This window comes from Falco punctatus (assembly GCF_963210335.1).
Source record: "Falco punctatus genome assembly, contig: scaffold_28, whole genome shotgun sequence".
NCBI classification, from domain to species: domain Eukaryota; kingdom Metazoa; phylum Chordata; class Aves; order Falconiformes; family Falconidae; genus Falco; species Falco punctatus.
In genome coordinates, this window is record NW_027660251.1 from 880,401 (window position 1) to 902,573 (window position 22,173).

A 22,173-nucleotide genomic window follows, 5' to 3' on the forward strand; every position below is an offset into this window, starting at 1 on the left:
ACTCTGTGAACCCATGCACATGTACAACGTACGTACACAACGGAAGTGCAACATATCCTTAAAACCTAAATGAACATCCCAAATATACAGTTACGTTTTTTCCCCCCCTTAAACCAGCAACCAAAGCTTTTAAAATGACAGCGCTTTCTTGTATGTGCATGCCTTTATAATACTGCCTTTAAGGTTGAATTAGTTGTGCTACAGATCTGGTAAAAACAAGGCTAGAAAGGGTATTTTCCTTCTCAAATGTCTTCTGAACACTTATCCTTTTGTGTTACTGGAAGTTAGCTATAAAACTCAATCACCCCCGGAATGCAATAGTCCTGTATATTGCCTCTTTATTGTATGTATAACTTTTTTCCACTTAAACACATTCACTCTACATTTATTGGGCAGCACAGCCAAGAACAAAAAGGCTTCCAGACACTGCACATTCTTTAGGAAATTCAGTAAACTCTTTTCAAGATCTTCCAGGCACTGCACATTCTTTAGGAAATTCTGTAAACTCTTTTCAAGATCTTTTTTAATACAGTGCTTATGATTGCTTTTTCTCCTCCAGTTACTCTAACTTTTACAGAGAGTTGAATTCATTGCTGATATTCGATCATAAAATTTTAGTTATGTGGAGGTGGAAAAGAAAGGCATACTTGAAGTAAGTTCAATAAGGGAATAACTAATTTAAAAAAAAAAAAAAAAAAGCAATGGAAACACAAACACTGTCAAACAACTTTCTTCCTGGTCAACCTTGACATAGGTAGCTAGGTGTTTCACTGCTAGAAAGCCTAAAAAGTGATGACAAAATGTCTATGAAATGGAAAATAACAGATAGGTTAAGAAACGGTGTAAACAGTGTCTTCTATTAGTTTCCTACTTGCACAAGTAATTCAGGTACATACAGGAGTGATGCTGCTTTCCAGAACTTTTAGACATAAGAGAAAACAAGAAAGGTATTTACCCAGATAAGTTACACTGGTAAACAGTAAATAAACCATCAAGAAACAGAAAAAGTTATGTAAGATTTATTATGACTTTAAAACAAACATGGTGAAATTTAATTTATTATTAGAAAAAAAAATCTGCTTACCTCTGATTTTTTTCCTATAGATCTTCTTGTCTCTTCTTCTAGTTCCATTTGTCTCCCAAGGTGGTTGTTCAAAATTCCTTCTTGAAGGGCTCTGGCCCTCTTTTCCTGAGAGAGCTGTCTCTGTGTTTCATCACGTTCCTCTTCAACCTACAGTAATACAATAAAACTGCTTGCATCTGAAGAAAAAACAGAGCTAGCAATACATCTTCCCATTCTCCCTTGCATACTTGAAAACATTTTTGATTCCCCACCGTTATGATAATCCACCTATAAATAAATAAATTTAAATTTTCTTATGAAAATTTAAGAAGGTGAAATACAGGATGTTTTGTAGTAATTCAAAAAAATGTAAGGCTTTGCCTGAAATACAAATGAAACCTCAATTTTGAAAAAGGAAAAAAGGAATAATAAACTGCAAAGCAAAAAAAAAAAAAAAAAAGAACAGCCCAATTGTGAACCAACTGTACCCTACTGTTCTCAAAACCTGACAATTGTTATCCAACGCCTCTTCCGTGAACAAAGCGCCTCCTTCTCTAGGCATACTGGAATACAATTGAAAAGAAGCAGAAAATAAGACAAAGAGTTTAATTCATTATTTAATATACCTGTTTCAAGAGCTTTCTCAGTGTTCTTAACTCCATTTCTAAATTCCTAGAGTGTAACTCAAGTTTCTGTTTCTCCTCCATCTCTTTACAATATTGATCTTCTTTCCTTCGGAGGTCTTCTCTCATTTTCTCACACAGCACTTCTACTCTGAGCCTCTTTTCTTCTTGTTGTTTCAAAGAACATCTGGGATTTAACGGAGGATTTGAGAAACAAAAGCACTGATATAAAAGTAGATATTCCAACATGATGAACTTGCAGAGACAACTCAAACCATAAAAAATGTTAAATGTTTTCAGAGTTCATATTTTTACTGTACTTTTCAACTTTTTAAAGAATTCTAACTTCATTCCGTTGTGCATGGTATCAGTTGTACAAGATAGAGAAAAAAAACTTTGAGTGATTTATCCGTTATTTGTAAGTTTGTATAGGGAAACACACACCAGTGTGCACACTAGAAAAATAAAATTAAAAAAACCCATCTTCATATTACAGCCATTTTGTTGAAAAAGGAGTTTGTTGTCTCATCAGATCAAAGCATCGTAAACTTACTATGGTTAGTATACATTTTCTTAGTATACTGAGCATTGCCTACATATTACGGATTCAGTGACCAGAAGTAATACTGGTGAATCAGCACGCCACTTACCTATGGCAGACCCGACAATTTTTCAGCAGCCTTCTGTAAGTCTAAAACAACTGCTGCCCACAGGCAGAACAAGCAGCTTCTGTTTACTCAAGAAGGATGTCAGTGTTCAAAACCAGATTCAGAAATGCATGGGGTTTAAGCTGAATACGATTAAAAACAGTTTTAAACCTCAGCTGGATCTACCTCTGGGAGAAACTACAGCAATTTCATTTTGAAGCTGACTTACAAGGAAAGCCTTATGGAAGGTCAGCTTCTTTACCAACTGAAACAATCAGCAATGAGCACCGACATGGTAAAAAACGGTCCATGGTGTGCCCACGGTACCCAAACAAGGAAGCAGCTTTGTGTTTGATCATTATTTTGACTATTTTTTCCCATATACTCACAATAGTGGACAAAAAAAAAAAATTAAAAAAAATCAAGTGTCAACCTAAGGGAAGAACTGCCAATTGAAAGCCTGCTTTAGAAATGCTGCAAAACAAGAATCAACCACCACTAAAATTACTTGAAAGACTGACAGAAACATTTGTATTTGAATGGCGTATATTGCAAGGAGAAAGCTTTACATGTAGTTTCTAGTGTAATTTCGCAAAAAGTGTAACTTTTGAAAGTATAAATTTAACGCTGCTTGGAGAATTCACTTAGAATGAAAATACTACTTCTTTATACTTGACAGATGTTTGAGGATTTTGAACACCTGCTGAAGTCAAACCCAGGCCAAGCTGGGACCGGCCTCTCTTCCTCGTACCCCCCTCCCCCGCGCTGGGAGGCCCAACTCCCCCAGGCCCAGCTCCCGCAGCCTCCCCTCACAGGGCTGGTGCTCCTGCCCCCGGGCCAGCCCGGCATCTCCCTGCCGACCTCACACAGACTGGGCAAGATCTCCTGGGCTGGGCGGCCAAACACCGGGCCCCGGGCTCGAGACACAGCTCAGCAAGCCCTGCGGAGGGGTGGGCACTCACTGCCCCCAGGGCCCTGGCACTGCTGCCCTCCATACAGCCCAGGCCGCTGCGGGCCGCCCCAGCTGCCAGCTCACGGTGGCTCCTGCTGAGCTCGCTCTCTGCCTGGGCCGCTCCCCAGCCACGCCGTCCCACCGGGGATCACCACAAGGAGATCTCCCCTCCCAGGCCAGGGCTCTGCAGTCGTCCTTGCTGAACTGCCTACGGTGCCTGCTGGCCACCCCTGTCTGACGTGATGTCAACAGCGACGAGAAACCTCACACCTCCGGGTCTAGCTCAGGAGTGTGGGGAAAGGGGCAATCCCAAACTTGACCTTTCCAACAAACAAACAGGTAAGCAAACAAATGCTCTAAGCTCTGGTCTGACTTGCACTGGGTGGAGTTACCAGAAATCCTAGTATTATAGGCCAACTGAAGCTGCAAGGACAAAATGAAAAAAAAAAAACCACCACCCAACCATCTCTCAAATCTCTCTTATAAATCTGATTTCCCCATACACACTCTCTTGCTCTTTTCTTGCTAGAAAACAAAGTTAGAACAACATCCAGAAGACTGTACATGGAGCTGGTAACCGGACGTTTTTCCCCTCTCCCATTATCTACTTCATAGCATAACTGACCCACGGGATTCAAAAAACCCAAACCCAAAAGACTGGAAACTTCTCATCCTGGTGCCTGCACCATCAGTGTCTTTCGGAACAAAACCACTGACAAGATAATACATTATCAGACCACAATTTACATACTTAAGGCTTTGGATATCACTTTTCCATTCTGCTGCTTGGTGAGCCAATACGGATTTCAAATCTTGAGTCTTCTCCGCTCTGAACTGTGACTCCTCCCTTTCATCTTCCAATTTCCTTACTTCTCTTGAGAGCGCTTTATACTGATTTTTCTGACGTTCTATTCTCTGTTCATATTCAAGAAGTATGTTTTGCATTTTCAACAAAGTAGCAGAACCTGGTTTGAGACAGAAAAGACACAAAGCTGCACAAATACTGCCCAATGTACAAGCTGTTCAATGCTTTGCTGCATTAGGTGCAGGTGGCAGGTCTCGGTAGCGGGAAGGTCCCTGTGAGAAGGAGCCAGGGGTCGTCCCGTGCTGGACATGGACGGTTTCGATGGACCCACCGCAGGGCACAGCTGAGCCTCTCAGCCGTGCTGGCAGCTCCTCAGGAAAAACAAACGTAGGAAAGGGTGAAACCACCACACGGGCAGGGAAGGGGAAAAGCATGTGAAAACCAGCCCCGCAAACGAACACCCAGGTCAGCGAAGGAGGAGGGAGAGGTGCTGCTCCAGGTGCCAGAGCAGAGATTCCCCTGCAGCCCCTGAGAGAACCATGCTGGAGCAGATACCCACAGCGCAGTGCTGCGCAGGACCCCGTGCCAGAGCAGGCGGATCCTTCCCGAAGGACCTGCGACCCATGGAGGGCCCAGGCTGGAGGAGATTCTCCCCAAAGGACTGCAGCCTGGGGGAGGACTCACACTGGAGCAGGGAAAAGGGACGAGGAAGGAGCAGCAGAGAGAAACTGCTACGTCCCGACTGCAGACCGCAGCCTCCCCGTGCTGCCTGGGGAGGTGGCAGGGAAGGAGCGCAGCAGAGCTTGAGCAGGGGGGGTGCCGACGTGTCCTTCTCAGGTTTGGGGTCTTTGTTTCTCACTATCCAAATGTATTTTAATCGGTGGAGTCTGTTTGGCCAGTGACAGTCACTGGGAAGTGACAGCCCTGCCTTCACACTGACCCACAAGCTTTTTCACCCCGTTTTGTAAATGAGGGGCAGTGGCAGCACTGGGCGGGGAGTTTGGCCTTCGGCCAAGGTTAACACTTGCCTGATGAAATTTTAGCATAGTTTAAGAGCCCTAGTAAGCGATGCTTATGTTTATATAATGCCTTGTGCATATATGCAAGCATCTTATGACAGTTGAAATTTGTTATATATATGTACTTATTATTTTTAAGCAAAGCCATTATTTTGCTGTACTCTTTGTCATTAGCTGTTGAGGGGTGTGCTGGTTGTGGCTGGGATAGTGTTAATTTTCTTCACAGTCGCTGGTACGGGGCCATGTTTTACAGTTGTGCCGCAGACAGGGTTGGTAGCACGGGGATGTGTTCCTTACGGCCCAGCAGCGCTCACACAGAGCCAAGGCCTTTTCTGCTCCTCACCCCACCCCACCAGCCAGCAGGCTGGGGGTACGCAAGGAGCCGGGCCGGGACACAGCTGGGACAGCTGACCCCAGCTGACCCAAGGGACGTGCCATGCCACACGGCATCATGCTCAGCATATAAAGCTGGGGGAGGACGAAGGAAGGGAGGGACATCCAGAGTGATGGCACTTTGTCTTCCCAAGTATTTGTTATGCGTGACGGAGCCCTGCTGTCCTGGAGATGGCTGAACACCCGCCTGCCCATGGGACGTGCTGGATGAATTCCTTGCTTTGCTTTGCTTGCGTGCGTGGCTTTTGCTATTAAACTGTTTTCATGCCGACCCGTGAGTTTTCTCACTTTTCCCTTTCCGATGCTCTCCCCCACCCCACTGGGGTGGAACAAGTGAGTGGCTGTGTGGTGCTTAGGTGTTTAGGTGTGGCTGGGCTTAAACCACATCAAGGGGATATAAAGAAGAAAAAGCTCTTGCTGACTTTTGATGACCGCATTAGAAGGAGCTGAACTGTACTTTGCAAGAAACTGCTTCTCCAGCTCTGACTAGACAGAGAACCAATGATAACGTAAGGCACGTCGGCTGGCAATGCAGGCAACATCTCAGGTCAGGTGACAGTTTCACAGCTTTTGAGGGGGATCTCTAGTCACAAAGAGATACTATATCAAAATATGAAATTAACATACTTAGGAGTGCATACAAAGAAATCATGTTTTAAGGGGAACTTGTAACAGCTGAAGACAGAGACTTGAAAACATACCCATATGAACCACACTAAGCTCTTCCAACAGCAGCATAGTCTCCTTGTAGGTTGAAGCTTGTAACCGGACATCCTCTGAAGGTGGGTCAGATGAGTGAGTTAAACCAGGGTCATCAGTTACTTCCACTGGTATGCTGACCTACAAAAAATACAGTACTTTCTGTAATTCCACTGTCTAGTATTACAGACCATTACAAATGCAGGAATGATTCATTCTCTCCTTCACAGCCCACAGATTTGTCTCAAATACAATAAAGCTGCATACCAGCAGCAATTTGTACATCTGGTTGATCACTACATAAACACTGCTCCCACCTAAGTGATTAAAAGCTGATAGAGACTGTTTATCAAGAAACTAGTTTTACAGTACCTCGTTCCTTTCACTCCTGGTTGTTGCTGCAGGTCTAGAAAACAAGAAATATATTTCAGTACTGAAATGCTTACTTTGCATTATGAATAATACCTACAGTTGCTTTGAAAACTTAATTGCAGAACTGAATTAAACTAAAATCTGGTATAGTAACTTTGCTAGATATAGTTCAAGACTGAAACAATTATTGTGTGCTATTAATGTCTACTGGAAGGCTAATTTTTCCTCAAGATATTAAGCAAATAGTTGAAATAACTGTTCCCTAAACTTCACGCAAAGTGACAGAAATCTTACAGCTACAGACATGTAGCTATACGCTTACGTGCATTCCCTGTTTAATACCAGGGGTTTAGCTCTCTTCAGTACCGAGAATCCTTCTCCTACAGGTCAAAGAACTGTAATTTTGGATTCTCTGGTGTCCTGGGTCTGACTGGGACGCAGTTTATTTTCTTCACAGCAGCCCACACAGGGCTGTGTGTTAGATTTCTGACCAAAACGGCATTGATAACACACCAGATTTTTAGCTAGGGCTGAACAGTGTCAACAACTTCTCTTTCTCACTTTGCCACAACCCACACAAGTAAGTTCAGGGTGGGCAAGAAGTCAGGAGGGTACACAGCTGCAAGAGAAAAGGTGGAGCGGGGAGCAGGGCAAAAAATCCTGAGATACCTGCAGTGAAAAAACTGAGATACCTCACCCTTTTTAAACACATGAAATACTTCTATGCCTGTGCACACACAGTCATGTAATTAATCAGAATTTGTGCACGTGACCTTATTGTTGACTTGGCCAGCATGTTCAAAAGCACTCTAAACAGAAGTGAAGTGTTTGTCAACACAAAGCGCATCAGGTAGTCACAGGAAAGAACAAGAAAGAACAAGAAAGAACATCAGGTGGTCACACGAAAGAACAAGAATCTTCATATGCATCAGGTTTACAAAAAACCTTAAACACACAACAAAACCCCAAACTTGCCTCTAGCTCTCAGGCCAATTTTTATCATTAAGTGAGTTTTATTTTCAACATACCTTATATGCATACCTTCCTTCATCCTCAGATGTTTCACTGGAAGTGCTATCATCCGGTACTTGACCATGATTGCCACTGGAAGAGCTCATCTGCTGATGAGCCTTCTGCTTTGAAGGCTGTCTTTTACTTTCCTTTGCACCTTTGGCATTCAGGGCAATTTTACTGCATTACACAGAAAGAAAGAAAAAAAAAAAACCACCAAGTGAGTAGGTTTATAAAAAAATATTTCTGTGAAACAGACATACTTAAGATGATGTCCAGAAACAACCGAGACAAAAAATAGCTATGATAAAATCACAGACTTGACTGTAAAGATCGTGGAATATGCCCAAGTATTTAAAACCCTTCCTCTAGAGTGAGGGGGACACGTGGAATGTGAGCTGGATCCAGGTTAAGCTGGACTATATCCAACAGCCACGTTACAGAAAGCATCTAGAGCAGAGATTCCTTTGAAGGACAGACAGAAAAAGCTCCTGCTTAGGTCTGCATAAAAATACGTGTGCCTTCTTTAGACTTTTGAGATTGGTTTGGTAATATCATCTTTTCCCCTCTCCCGACAAAGGGCATATTAACTTAATGAAAAGGAAAACACCAACTGCACGGAGATCACTAAAATCACCTAGAAAAGGGAGTAGTAGCAAACCCCAAGTTCCTACTTTTCTTTTCTAGGTGGCCATTTCCTACAAAAATAACTGCTTTTTCCAGTCTTCAGTTCTGGTTTTGAAGATGCATTTTACCTCAGTGTTGACATGGAAATCACAGGAATTTAGGTGGGCGTTTTCTTTTGTTTTCCCCTTTTCTTTTTTTAGAGCAGGCAATAAATTTGAACCTCCATCGTGCGCTTCATTTTGTCTAAAAAGAATTTTTCTTCATTTTTTGAGAAGCAGTGGACTACTCACTATGGCTTTCACCACTGAGGAAACTACTTCAACTACCACAGTATCAGAAAACCTAAAACACTTACATAGTACTACAAATAAGAGCTAGAGATTATTTCCTTAGCTTACCCTTTCATTGGCATTTTAATCAATTTTGAGCTCTCCCCAGATGAAAAACTCTTTTTGTCTTTTTCTTCTATCGTGTTTTCATTCTCCATTTTCAAACAGTCATTCTTCCTTACAGTAATCTTTTGTTTCATTTGCCGATTAGTGATGTTATTTAATTTATCCACACATTCCTGTTTTGCCACGGCCTGCACTTTTGAACATCTTTGTTTGCTTTTTTCCTTCTTAACCTATAAAAATAAAGTTAAGCTTCACGTATTTCTAGAAGACAGAAACACCACATCCAAGATTGATTAATTCAGGGTTTACCCATGAAATAATATAAAATGATCTTTTTTTTAATTCATAGAGAAGCATTTTCACAAAACTACACTACAAAGTGTATTATGCCATTGAAAGTACTTTGAATTCACTCATGATGCAAGACATAACAAAAATACAGCCCTTAGAAAGAAAACAATAGTGTCTCTTAAAACATGAACAAGAAAAAAGTGAAAACAGTACTGATGGACAAAGCGTTAGGAGGACTGCACAATGTTCGTTGTAACACCACCAGAAAAAAATCAAGCAGTTCGCGAACAAGGGGAGGAAAGAAAAAAAGATCCCAAACCCACAAACACAACTGGTTTCACAGGAAAGAGGAATTTTAGTGAAAGGCAATGAAGAAACACCATGCAGATATCACAGCACATGAATTATTAGTCAGGACCCTGTTCAGAAGCTATTTTCATTCTTTGATTCAGAATCAGAACCGATAGAGTTCTATGGATTTCTTTTTATGGCAATGAAGAGATAACTACTTGCACTGGAACCAAGTGCCACCTACTGTTAAACTGGAACAATAATGCATTCTGTTTTCCAAAAATGGGGAAAAAAGACAACTCTGCACTGCCCTCTTTATTCACAAGTCACCTATTTCCATTAGAACAAACCCCAATTTGTAGGAAGCATCTTCCCTTCGTGACCAATAGCTAAAGTGAACAGGAAATACTCTGCCTGGCTCCAGAAGGCTGCAGGTCTCCCTAGGCTCTTTTACACACGCTCCATCGCTGCTATCGCTTCAGCAGCGGTTTTACCTAAAAACATATTCTGACTTTCCTGAACAGTGGATTGTATCTCACAGTTTCATTGATTTGGACAGCAGGATCCTGCAGTTTCCATTGAAGCTAACGAACACTGCGTGCTTTCAAAACCAAGCACATTCAGCACCTCCATCATAACTCTGAATTAGAGCTATTGCCTAAACAACTACATGTTGCACACGCTGCCCGTGCCAACCCTGGCTAGCCCAGCCCTGTTTTACCGATTCATCCAGGCACTTGCATCAGTGCATCTGACTTGGTGAATTTACACATGAGAAACCAGGCATTTCTGACCAACACCCATGCTCTTTAACTGCACCGGTTATTTTTAAATTAATGACACATTACTAATTAAAGTGACCAAGACAAGTCAGAACTACAGCTTGGTTGTAGTCAAAATCCCATGCGCCGCAGATTTTCCCTGAATTTCTTCACAGCATCACCTATGATTGCTGTTGTCAAACACATGACTGCTTCTTTCTTTACCTGCAGAAAGCTTGGCACAACACGTACAATATTGTACAACATACAGCTCCATCTGACAGTCAGACCAGAATGACCTTCCTGCAGTGCAGGCGGGCTGCGTATCTCCAGTAGCACCCACAGCCCCAGCCTGCACTGCTTTAGAGACAGCAAAGATCCGCGCTGATGAGAAACGCTCTCATGCACATGGCATTTCACCTTGTCCACGGATTTGAAACACGGGTTGCTTCGCGAAATTTAGTTGTATGGTTTTGTTCCAAGGCAAACCAGACTGTCCAACAACTTTTGACTTACACTAAAAACCATAAATATTCACCTTCCATATGAACGGATACATGCCAGGATATGTACTGCTGATGAATTTTTTCGCATGTTGCTGGGGAGCAATACCTGCACGTGTTCATCTTTTTGTCCACCTCTACTGGGATTCCTTCTAGCGGGGTACGTTGCATCTCAGGGTTGTATGGAGCGGATTACCTCCAAGCAGCAGGACAGACCACCCCTGTCGCTCCTAAACTGCCTCTGCTGAGCATCTCAGTGCCTCCCACAGTGGTGGCTTGCTCAGGAAGAGGTGGCCTGTGATGGCTCCTCTCCAGTGCACACGCCCACAGGACCACCGAGCAAAGGACTATCCCACACCATCCTTCCCCTCTTTGAGAAAGAAAGCACGTACCTATCTATGGCTAATCTCCCTTCTGAAGCAGTACAGCTCAGCTGAGACCTCAGACTGCTTTTCTGCAGCACCTGGGACTCTTACCAAAACTGTCTCCGTGGACTCTACCCGGACTCAGTTTTGTGCAGAGGAGGTATTTACTGCCGCATGCGCAAGAGCAACGGCAAGGGCAGGCAGTGCAGCGATCTCCTGTTACTGAACGTGCTGCTCTGGGACTCCCAAACAGGCGGTCAGTTATATCCCTGGCAAAGTTCTCCAGCAAAGCCACCCCCGATTTGTATCCACCTCAGCTGTACAAACACGGTGTAAACAGACGCGCAGCGGCTCTTTACCTCCAGCACTGTATGTCCCTTTCCTTCCCATGTCACCACCACCTGCAAAAGCGCCCATGGAAATGAGCAAACCCCACCCGCCAGAAGGAGGCAGGGCTTTCAAAGGAAAGGAGGGTATTCAATGGAAGCTGCAGATTGCCCTGCCTGAAGAAGGCACCACTGGCAACCCCTCCTCTGTGAGAGCTGGGGAGATGCAGAGGGGGAGGAAGGCAGGCGTCGGGGAGTAACTAGAAGCCCTGGTTTGCTACTGCTGCAGTAGCCCTGGCTGTGGGGACAATAGAGCTCTCCATGAAATGACGATCAACCAAAACATTTCAGAGGGGCACAGCAGGGAGCACAAGCTGCTGGGCGTCAGCAAAGGGCTGTGCTCAGCTTTTCTGTGGCACGTTGTCATAGGCAAGGTGAACGCGAAGCACAGGGAGGATCTGCAGTTCTACCTGCCTGGCAGGGGTTTGGCCTGAGCTCCCCCTTTGCAAACCAAGTCACCCTCCCACCACACCGCACAACCTCTGCTTAATGTATGTCCCAGCAACTGGGGTACCACATGCAGAGAAATCTGAGAGGTCCCTCCTGGTCACAGCTCTAGTCATCAGTGGTTCCAACAACTTCTGATGCTCAGGGTGTCCCCTGAGCCAGTGGTCCTCCCTCCAGGCGCCCCTCCTCCTCTCCATTTGCCCTGGAGTAGACAACTCAACATCACACCCATTCTGGGAGATTTAAGCCCCAAAGAGCTCAGAACTGCCTGAAGCCAGCACAAAAGCCAATCTTCTGGAGAGAGAGTTGCAGTGTCCTTACACCCTCCCTGTCCTTCCCGTCTAGATCAGAAACCAAACAGGGGAAGCGGTGCACGCAGATACACAGAGAACACTGAATGGGACACACTGGCTCCTCTTCCAACTCCTTTATTGTCTCAAAGGTGATTTCATTCTGTTGGAGGAAAAAGAGAGAAATATGTAGAGTCCCCAGGTTTATCCCTGGTAAGCATTTTCATACGTTTATTTAGTAAAGCAGATTAGATTGATTCCTCAGATTTTTTTTTTATTTTTTTTTTTTTGGGGGGGAGGGGATTATAATGAACTCATTTAGTTTTTAAATCAGGCTTAGGAGCCACGACTCACTGGCTACGAATACATGTACACACATGCGTGTGCAGGACAGCACAGAATACTCTATTTACTCATATGCATCTGAAAATACATTTTTTTTTCTATCATTTGTTGTTCTGTGCATCATTTATGGCTGGTCTGCATGGACAAGATGGTTTTCTTAATTCTGTGAAAACACTTGCATCTATTGATGCCTGCACCTCTAAACATAGTGATATGGTCATACAGCCAAATTTGCAAAGCGGATTACTGTTCTTACACCATTCTGGGCATAGCAGACATACCCATAGAAACACCCCTAATGGCCTAATGGTCATGCCTATTTACACATTTATTTCTGCTACTTCATCCTCTGTAAAGAACAAGTGCTCCTTTCCTCGACCTGTCAGAGAGAAGGGGGTTAAGAGATAGAGTAAAGTTTAACGATTTTTATGATAGTCTGCTTAGCTGTTTAGGGTAATGATAGTCTGCTTGGCCGTTTAGGGTAAAGTTTTAACGATTATAATAGTCTGCTTAGCTGTTTGCCAGATCTTACATGGTTTGTTTGGGTGTTGTGATAAGGTATACGGGAGTAAAGAGCCTTATGACCTTATAAGTCCAGCTTTATGACCATATAAGTCAAAAGAACAATTACAACCTTGCAAGAACAAGCCAAAGCTGGTTCTGCGGTTTGGACAAAAACCAGGACGCTACTGAGCCTGCGCCAGATGTGGGGGTAACTAGCAAGACTCGCCTGCCTTCATCCTCAGGACCCCTGACGACCACCACCAGGGGACACTGCGCAAACTCAGTCGAGAAAAAAATACGGAAATGGCTCGCAGAACTAATTTTAATACGAAGCGGGGATAGGTAATGCATATGTATAGGCGCATTACAACACATTATGAATATGTAATGAGATGCCTTATAAAAACAGAGCAAGTTTTCATGTCAGGCGCACACGGTTTTGGCGGGACTACCCCCCCCCCCCCCTCCCCGTGCTGCCCAGCGCTGAATAAACATACCTACTTTACAATCTTACAGATTGTGGAGTCTGCTTTCCGCACGTCAGTTCTGGCGAGCCAGCCAGGAGGATCTCCACTCGGCTGCGGGACCGACTGCGGAGCGGACGCTCCTAGGCGCGCCCCGAGCATTTTACTCGGAGGAGTCTCCGCTGCCGGCCGATCACCGCGGGAGTGGACAACAGCCTCTTGAAGCTGCAGATTTAACGGTATGTTTAACGAAGGGACTTGAGCGTACGCACATTCGGGGCTGCTGATAAATTGCGCAGAGACGTCTGGCGTGCAGCATAGTGCCCGTGGGTTGGGTACCTATAGGGTTTGGGACTGCAATTGGGAAACTCGCTGGCCGATAGAGCGGCCGGTAGCGATCTCGGGGATAGATCGACTGAGTTCGAGGTAACCAGGAGAAGCAGGAGAGGGGTAAGCGGACCTCTGGTAATTCACAAAATATTTACAGCTGCTAAAAGGTTGTTAACTGGAGCGATGCTATGTTAGATTTCTTTTGGTATTGATTTTGGTTATGGCAATAAAGGCATTTGGAATAGACTACCAATTTGAATTTGTCGAACCATAGTGTTTGTGTGAAGTGATGTGTGTGTGATTTTCTCTGAGTGCATGGACGTCCGTGAGAGTGGAATTGAGTGAGAATAAGTGAGACTGTGGCTGACAGGCGTGAAAAGAGAATTTAAAAGTCAGTTTAAATTCCTTAAGAGTATATTGAAAATGGGTAACACCCAAGGAGGGATACTAAAAAAGAGTCCTCTGGGTTGTATACTCGCCCATTGGAAGGATATTGTTGGGAAGGGAAGCACAGAAAGTAAAAAGACCCTCATTAAATATTGTAATCAGTGGTGGCCATTGTATAAGTTAGAGGGCGAAGTTAAGTGGCCATTTAATGGAACATTGGATTATAATACTTTGTTACATGCAGGAGCGGTCTGGAAACTAGGACCACGCGTGGCAATCAGTTAGCTGAGGGGAATGTGCTCGAGCTTGTCTACACAACAATTAACATGATGAGGCACGTTTGCAGAGCACAGGGGAGTGGGAGATGGATGGCGCCAAGGAAAGATAACACCTTGCTGTTAATTGATGGCAGCTAACCACCAATCAGGGATTGCCTAGTATGCAAGGCTTAGCTTCAAGAACCAATCTGTTTAAAACGCGCAGCTTCTGAAAGTGTATAAAACCTCGTGCTTCTGTACAATAAATTGACATTTGCTTGCATCAAGCTGCGTCCCGTCTCTTCATTCGCCGCAAATTGGTGACCCCGACGTGATGCGTTTAAGGATCTGACGTGAAGGGCTCTCGAATCGCCTATCTGAGCGACATGCAGCAAATCCCACAGAACTTTGAATGATCCGCTGAAAGGAAGCGGGAGCCGGCCTGAAATCCCTCCGGAGTTGAGAGGTGAGCTGTGGGAAATCCGTAACGGGGAATCAGGCTTCGTCCCCAGAAAGAGACGTATATGGACTCATGAAGGGTCTTCTAGTCAGATCCGGGAGTCCGTGCCTCAGTCTCCTCAAATGGTGACCCCTATGGTGGTGTTCCGAAGCCTTGGAAGAATAAGGACGGAGCTGGTTGATAAAAAAGACAGCTCGTGGAAGAGGGCTGCGTTCCGGAGGAGACGGCTTGGCTGAACGATCGTCTGGCTGGCTGGACCAGGCGGACAACCTAAACCCCGAGGATAACACCTGTACTCATCGAGACAGGTGAGCAGCCAAGAAACTTTAGAGACTTTGAAAGAATGAAAGTGTGTACATACAGCAGCCAATTGTATGATGCTGCCGCGGAGGGGAGCTCCGTGTCGGGAATGCATTTAGCATCTTGGTGGCAAATTCTGACTACTCTTTGCCAAGTGTGGACTAATTCTACTAACGGTGCTAAACCAGAGGAAGCTGTAAATTCCACCGACAGCACGACTCTTCTCAAGACACCGTCAGTGATGGCGATTCCGTCCACACCTCCTCTGCCCCCAAAGCTTCTGTCACTGATTGCAGCGACCCTCACAACACAGGAGCAAGCACGGGAACAGGACAACTTGGACAATGATTCCATTGACACTGATAAACCTTTTGATCCAGGTCCTATAGATCTGGAAAAGGAGCTAGACCTTTCCCCCACCCCCTTGTCTCTCCTGATGCATTGATTGTATTTTTGGGGAGGGTGAAAGGGAGTCTGAGGGATTGGTGACAGGAATGCAAGCGGGAAACACTTCAGTGATGGGTTTTGGGAGTCGCTATGGCATGTTCAGTATTTTGTCAGACAAATCAACCTGCAGAGTGGCAGCCTGTGCAATACGAGGCTGTTAAAGAGTTAAGCAAAGCAGTGCGGGAAGGGAGGATTCATAATACATTTGCTATGTCCCTTCTTGAAGTGATGGCAGAGCCTTATACGCTCACACTGCATGATTGGAAGTCATTGCTTTGTATGGTACTAACTGATACAGTATATGATGTGGTTATTTGATTTTTGTGAGCTACGTGTAGTGGCCTTGACTGAAAACCTTAATCGGGGAATTGCTGTTAACTATGAGCAGTTGGCTGGAGAAATTAATTGTGCCGATTCTGTGACTCAGGCAAGGTATCCCAGGGACAACTGTTTGCAAATGAAGGAATGGCTATTAAGGCAGTCCGGATGCGGGAGTCTTGCCACAGTCTTGCAGGGTCCTAGAGAGTCACTAACTTTAATACTAACTTGATTGATTGGCTTCAGAATATTTTGCAGCAAGTTGAACATCAGGAAGCTCAAGGGTTGCTTTTAAAACAACTAGCTGTGATAATGCCAATGAAAATTGTAAATGGGCAACTTTCACAATCGCAACCCCAACATGTGTCAAATGATTGTAACGCGGAACTCACAGCAGACTAATTCTGAGGCCGAGTTCTGGAATGCAGCATAACAGATTTTTGCTTCTCTAATCTCTTCTGTAAGAATAGTACACGCTTTTAACTTGCTTAGCAAATTAGGCTGCTAGCTTGCTAAACAAAGTAATACTACAAATACTATTTTTTTTCTGGCTTATTAACAGATGTTGATTCTGTCCATCATATGTTGCTTCAGAACCGAGTTGCTATTGATTTTTATTATTAGCACAGGGACACAAGTGTGAAGACTTTGATAGGATGTATTACGTGAATCTGAGTGACCACTGTGAATTAATTTACAAAAGTATACAAAACTCAAAAGCCTTAAAACAAAGATCTGCAACAGAGCCAGGGGTGGGATGCCTTTGGTCTCTTCTCACGGCTGGGAAACTTTGGGCCATGACTCAAAAGTATTACAGGATTTATTATAATTATCTTTAACCACCTTATTGATGTTTGCCTTATGTCTCCCATGCCTTTTTTTTCCTGTATTCAGTGTTTAGTTGATTGTAACATAAAGCAGGTCATGGTCACCCAGCTACACACCCTCTTTGCCTCGTCGCAATTAACAAGCAAAAAAGAGGTTAGAGAATGTCTGAAGAGAGAGATAGGAGAGGAAGCTGGAGAATATGTGACCTAACAAGAGATGAGAGAACAGCTAGGTATTGTGAAGGAGAAGAGGAAAGATAAACATGATTATCTAGTGTTTAATAGGTGTCTGCATGCTTGTAGAGATATATAGCTATGTAACTACATGAATGATTTCTGCCCTGAGCCTGGTGGAGCATACAGCTGCGGTCTGTGTCCGGGCTCAGAGATGTAAATAGGGGCTTCTCTGTTATGGTAAAAGTGTTTCTCTTTGCATAAAAAAAGAGGGAACGAAGGGAATGACCCCAGAGGTATGTTCAGAGAAGGCACACTATGTTTCGAATTTTTTGACTGAACCAGTTCTTGTTTGGTGTGCCCTTCCACCTATGTATAATGTTAATCCAAAAGAAGATGATACTGTTTACACTTTGAATGTCGATCATTGTCTTTCTGTAGATGCTAATGTAGTAGGAGGCTATGATGGGAACGTGTCGCAGCGGTTCTTCTCTTATCCAGAGTAACAGCAGGGAAAGCATTAAAGAGTTAAATCACCTTGTTTGGTAGGCAGTTAAGAATGTGAGTCAAAATTGCCACTGCTTTTTGTTGTTGGTTCAAGGACATGGCTGTGAGGATTTTGATGGTATGTGCTGCGTGGATTTTAGGTGCCCCACTGCATTAACATGTTATGAAAATCTTTGAAAATGTCAGCCTTTTTGGCATCCATTCACTCAATTGGCAGTATTGTTTGTTTGCTATTACCTTGGTTGCTGTCATGTTTGCAAGGGCCCTGCAGAACATGGCAAACCTGGTACTAGCTGTTCAAAAACAAAAAGGGGAAATTGTAAAATTGTACGGAACAGAGACAGCGGGTTATTTTGACATTGATAATATGTCTTAGTTGCTTTTTTATTTGTTCTATTACTTATACCTTGTTTTTACTCATTCGGTTTCAAAGGTTCTTTTTATGCAACAGGAAGGGGGAGATGCAGGAGCGGTCTCGAAACCAGGACCACGCGTGGCAATCAGTTAGCTGAGGGGAATGTGCTCGAGCTTGTCTAGACAACAATTAACATGATGAGGCATGTTTGCAGAGCACAGGGGAGTGGGAGATGGATGGCGCCAAGGAAAGATAACACCTTGCTGTTAATCGCTGGCAGCTAACCACCAATCAGGGATTGCCTAGTATGCAAGGCTTAGCTTCAAAACCAATTAGTTTAAAAGCGCAGCTTCTGAAAGTCTATAAAACCTCGTGCTTCTGTACAATAAATTGACATTTGCTTGCATCAAGCTGCGTCCCGTCTCTTCATTCGCCGCAGTTACAGCTTATGCTGTTCTTGAGAAGAGAAGGGAAATGGGATGAAGTGTCATATGCAGATATGTTTTTCACGCTGCGAAACCATCCGGAGTGGCAAAGGGACTGTGGGATAACACCCCCACAGGACCCTATGGTACTCGCATTGGAGCGAGAAAATAAAGGGGGTAGAAGTAAACTAAAAAGATGCTGTTCTTCCTGCAGCATTGGGCAGAGGTGTACAAAGGCAGACAAAGTTCACCAAGCCCCAGAACAAGACTTAAATGACTTGTTTAAACCTCCCCCCCGGGCACGGGACCAGGATGCGGACTCGGAAGGAGCTTCAAATCCTCCTGATAGCCCTGTATCTTCCCACACTCGGCAGAAGTCTGCCCTGACTATTTTACAAGCACCCCTCCGAGAGGCAGTGGGGCCAGATGGTGGAACAATGCTAATTAAAGTGCCTTTCTCCACTGCTGATTTGGGAGAGTGGAGAAAGATTGCAAAGGATTATAGAAGTGACCTGATAAGTGTAGCCAGGCATTTCCAATTTATCGTAAAACAACACAATCCCGATTGGAATGATATACAATTAGTATTGGAATATTTGACTGAAACTGAAAAACAGCTAGTTTTGAAAACAGCAGGAAATTTGGCCGAAGACCATTATAAAATTACAGGAGGGGATGTTAAGGAACATTTCCCCCTCCAAGACCCAAAGTGGGATGCTAATAGATCGGCACATATGCATAGATTACAGGAATATCAGGAATGGATTTCGAAGGGAATGGAGAGAGCAATTCCCAAAACTATAAACTGGTCAGCTTTATATGCAGTTAAGCAAACTCCTTCTGAGTCCCCGTCTGAGTTCCTGGATCGGCTGAGGGATGTGATGCGCCGTAACACGCCGCTGGACCCTGGGTCTGAGGTAGGGATCCAGCAATTAGTTTCTTTATTCCTGGGTCAATCTGCAGGGGACATAAGGCGAAAACTTCAAAAGCTGCGTTCTACAGAAGGTAGAAATTTGGAAATATTGTTGGATGAAGCATGGAGGGTGTTTAGTAATAGAGAAGAAGAATATCGGCGGGGACAAAGGAAATTGATAGCTGCCATTCAAGAAAAAGGGGAACGGAGAGGTGGTAGGCGAGATTCGTCTCGATTAGAAAAGGATCAGTGCGCTATATGCAGGGGCTTTGGTCATTGGAAAAGGGAATGTCCTAGAAACAGGGAAGGGGGTCGGAAAACCTCGGCGAACGTGAAGATAGCCAATGTAATAGAAGACTGATGGGAACCTGGGGAATCTACTCTAGCGGATCCACTGGTTATAATTAAGCTAGGGGAAAAGCAGCAACAAGTGGAGTTTTTGATAGATACAGGAGCGACATATTCGGTTTTGAAACAAGCCTTAATGCCTTTAGGAGATGATTACGTTGTAGTACAGGGAGCAACTGGTCAAAGTGAAAAGGCGTATTTTTGCGAACCTTTAAAGTATAAATTGGGAAAACAATGGGGTATCCACAAGTTCTTATACATGCCCAACTCCCCAAAGGCACTTTTGGGGAGAGATTTGTTGGAACAATTAGGAGCAAAGATCACGTTTGAAAAAGGGGAAATTACTCTGGAGGTAAAGGATCGACAATATACACAGGCATTAAGTCTAGTCCTAACTAGTCTCCCCTCGGAAGGGAAAATTGATGAGGAAATTCTGAACCAAGTGTATCCAGGAGTCTGGGCTACTGATGTGCCTGGAAGAGCGAAAAATGCTCCACCTGTTGAAGTTAAGATAAAGGAAGGTCAACGACCGGTAAGGATTAAACAATATCCTCTAAAGAAAGAGGACAGGGAGGGAATCCGGCCGGTGATAGAAAAATTTTTGCAGCTAGGACTATTAAAGGAATGTGAGTCTGAATTCAATACCCCTATATTACCTATTCAGAAGTCCGATGGGTCATATAGGGTGGTTCAAGACTTGCGCGCAGTGAACAGGATTACTGAGGATCTCTACCCAGTCGTGGCAAACCCGTATACCCTACTGACTGTATTGGCACCTGAATTAATCTGGTTTACTGTTCTAGATTTAAGGGATGCTTTCTTTTGCCTCCCTCTCCACGAAGCCAGTCAAAAGTTGTTTGCATTCGAGTGGGAAAATCCTAAAAGTGGTCGAAAGACCCAGCTCACTTGGACGGTGTTGCCGCAAGGATTTAAGAATAGTCCTACCATCTTCGGCAATCAGCTTGCGAGAGACCTGGAATCCTGGGAAGCCCCGTCCGAGAAAGGAAAATCGTTACAGTATGTGGATGACATTCTGATCGCTACCAACACAGAGGAAGATTGTATGGCGTGGACGGTGAGTCTGTTGAATTTCTTAGGGCTTCAAGGATACAGGGTGTCCAAGAAGAAGGCCCAGGTAATGCAGCGTAAAGTGAATTATTTGGGCTATGAGATCAGTGCGGGACAGAGAACTTTGGGGCAGGCCCGCAAAGAGGTGATATGCCAAACTAAAAAACCCCAGACGGTAAAGGAATTGCGAACCTTTCTGGGAATGACAGGGTGGTGTCGATTGTGGATCTACAATTATGGACGGCTTGTTAAACCATTATATGCGCTGACAGCGACTGAGCAGAAACACCTCGAATGGAATAAAGAGGCTGAACAAGCTTTTGAACAACTAAAGAAGGCTCTGATGTCAGCCCCGGCTTTAGGACTCCCAGATGTGGGTAAGCCGTTCCTCCTTTTTTCTCACGAGAAACAGGGCATTGCCCTAGGAATATTGGCACAGGAGCTAGGTCTGTATCGTCAGGCAGTTGGCTACCTCTCTAAACAGTTAGACGCGACTGCAAAGGGCTGGCCTGGATGCCTAAGGGCAGTTGCGGCTGTGATACTAAATATACAGGAAGCCCGAAAATTCACCCTGGGCCAGAAAATGACTGTTTTTGTGTCCCATGCAGTGTCGGCAGTATTGGAAGCAAAGGGTGGACACTGGCTATCTCCACAAAGATTCCTGCGATATCAAGCTGTAATAGTGGAACAGGATGATGTGGAAATCGTGGTTACTAACATTGTCAACCCAGCTTCTTTTCTCAGCGGAAACACAGGAGAACCAGTGCATCATGACTGCTTGGAAACTATTGAAGCGACATACGCAAGTCGCCCAGACTTGAAGGATAGCCCCATAGAAAACGGAGAAAACTGGTTCACAGACGGGAGCAGCTATGTCCTGAATGGCAATCGACACGCAGGATACGCCATCACCACCAGTCAAGAGGTAATAGAGTCAGGACCTTTGCCCATGAACACCTCCGCACAAAAGGCAGAAATAATTGCCCTAACTCGAGCCCTGGAGTTGGCTCAGAGCAAAACTGTAAACATTTACACAGACACAAAATATGCCTTTGGAGTTGTACACGCACATGGAGCAATTTGAAAAGAAAGACGTTTATTGAACTCCCAAGGAAAGAATATCAAACATGCAGAAGAAATTCTGAAGTTACTAGAAGCTGTCCAACTCCCTGAGAAAGTGGCAATTATGCATATTAAGGCACACCAGAAAGTGAGCTCAGATTTGGAAAAAGGGAATGAACTGGCGGACAGAGAGGCAAAACAAGTAGCCAAAACAAAAATAAAAGTAGCAGGGGCTTTAATCCCCGATAGGCATATTTCCCTACAAGATAAACCAAAATACACTAGGGAAGATCAGAAACTTATTTCAGACTTAGAAGGATCATATAATAAAGAGGGATGGGCTTATACCCCACAGGGAAAGTTAATTGTCCCCTCATATTTACTGTGGCACTTAATACGGGAAGAACATAGGAAGAGACATTGGGGAATGGAGGCTCTGTATAAACATCTGATAAAAGATATTGTAGCTAGAAACTTATATACCATAGTGAGACAGGTGACTCAACAGTGTGACCTTTGCCTCCAGACTAATCCAAAGAATACTCCCAAATTAGAAATGGGCCAGATTGGAAAGGGTAATGGGCCTGGACAACAATGGCAGGTTGATTTCACAGAACTTCCAAGAAAAGGGGGGTACCGATATTTGCTGGTATTAACTGATACCTTTTCAGGTTGGCCAGAAGCATTCCCAACCAGAACTGCCAAGGCTCGGGAGGTAACTAAAATACTAATACAAGAAATA

The 22,173-nt window shown here is 44.2% G+C and overlaps 2 long non-coding RNA genes across 2 annotated transcripts; one reads left to right on the forward strand and one right to left on the reverse strand.

Annotated features, from left to right (window-relative positions):
• Positions 1–577: 577 nt before the first annotated feature.
• Positions 578–6,995, reverse strand: LOC308057376. Its single transcript, XR_013925238.1, has 3 exons — positions 6,204–6,995; positions 4,037–4,250; positions 578–1,873 (listed from the first exon to the last, which is right to left on the reverse strand). It is a non-coding gene; the product is annotated as an uncharacterized lncRNA (long non-coding RNA).
• A 6,107-nt stretch (positions 6,996–13,102) lies between these two features.
• Positions 13,103–18,670, forward strand: LOC308057388. Its single transcript, XR_013925246.1, has 2 exons — positions 13,103–13,492; positions 18,061–18,670. It is a non-coding gene; the product is annotated as an uncharacterized lncRNA (long non-coding RNA).
• Positions 18,671–22,173: the final 3,503 nt, after the last annotated feature.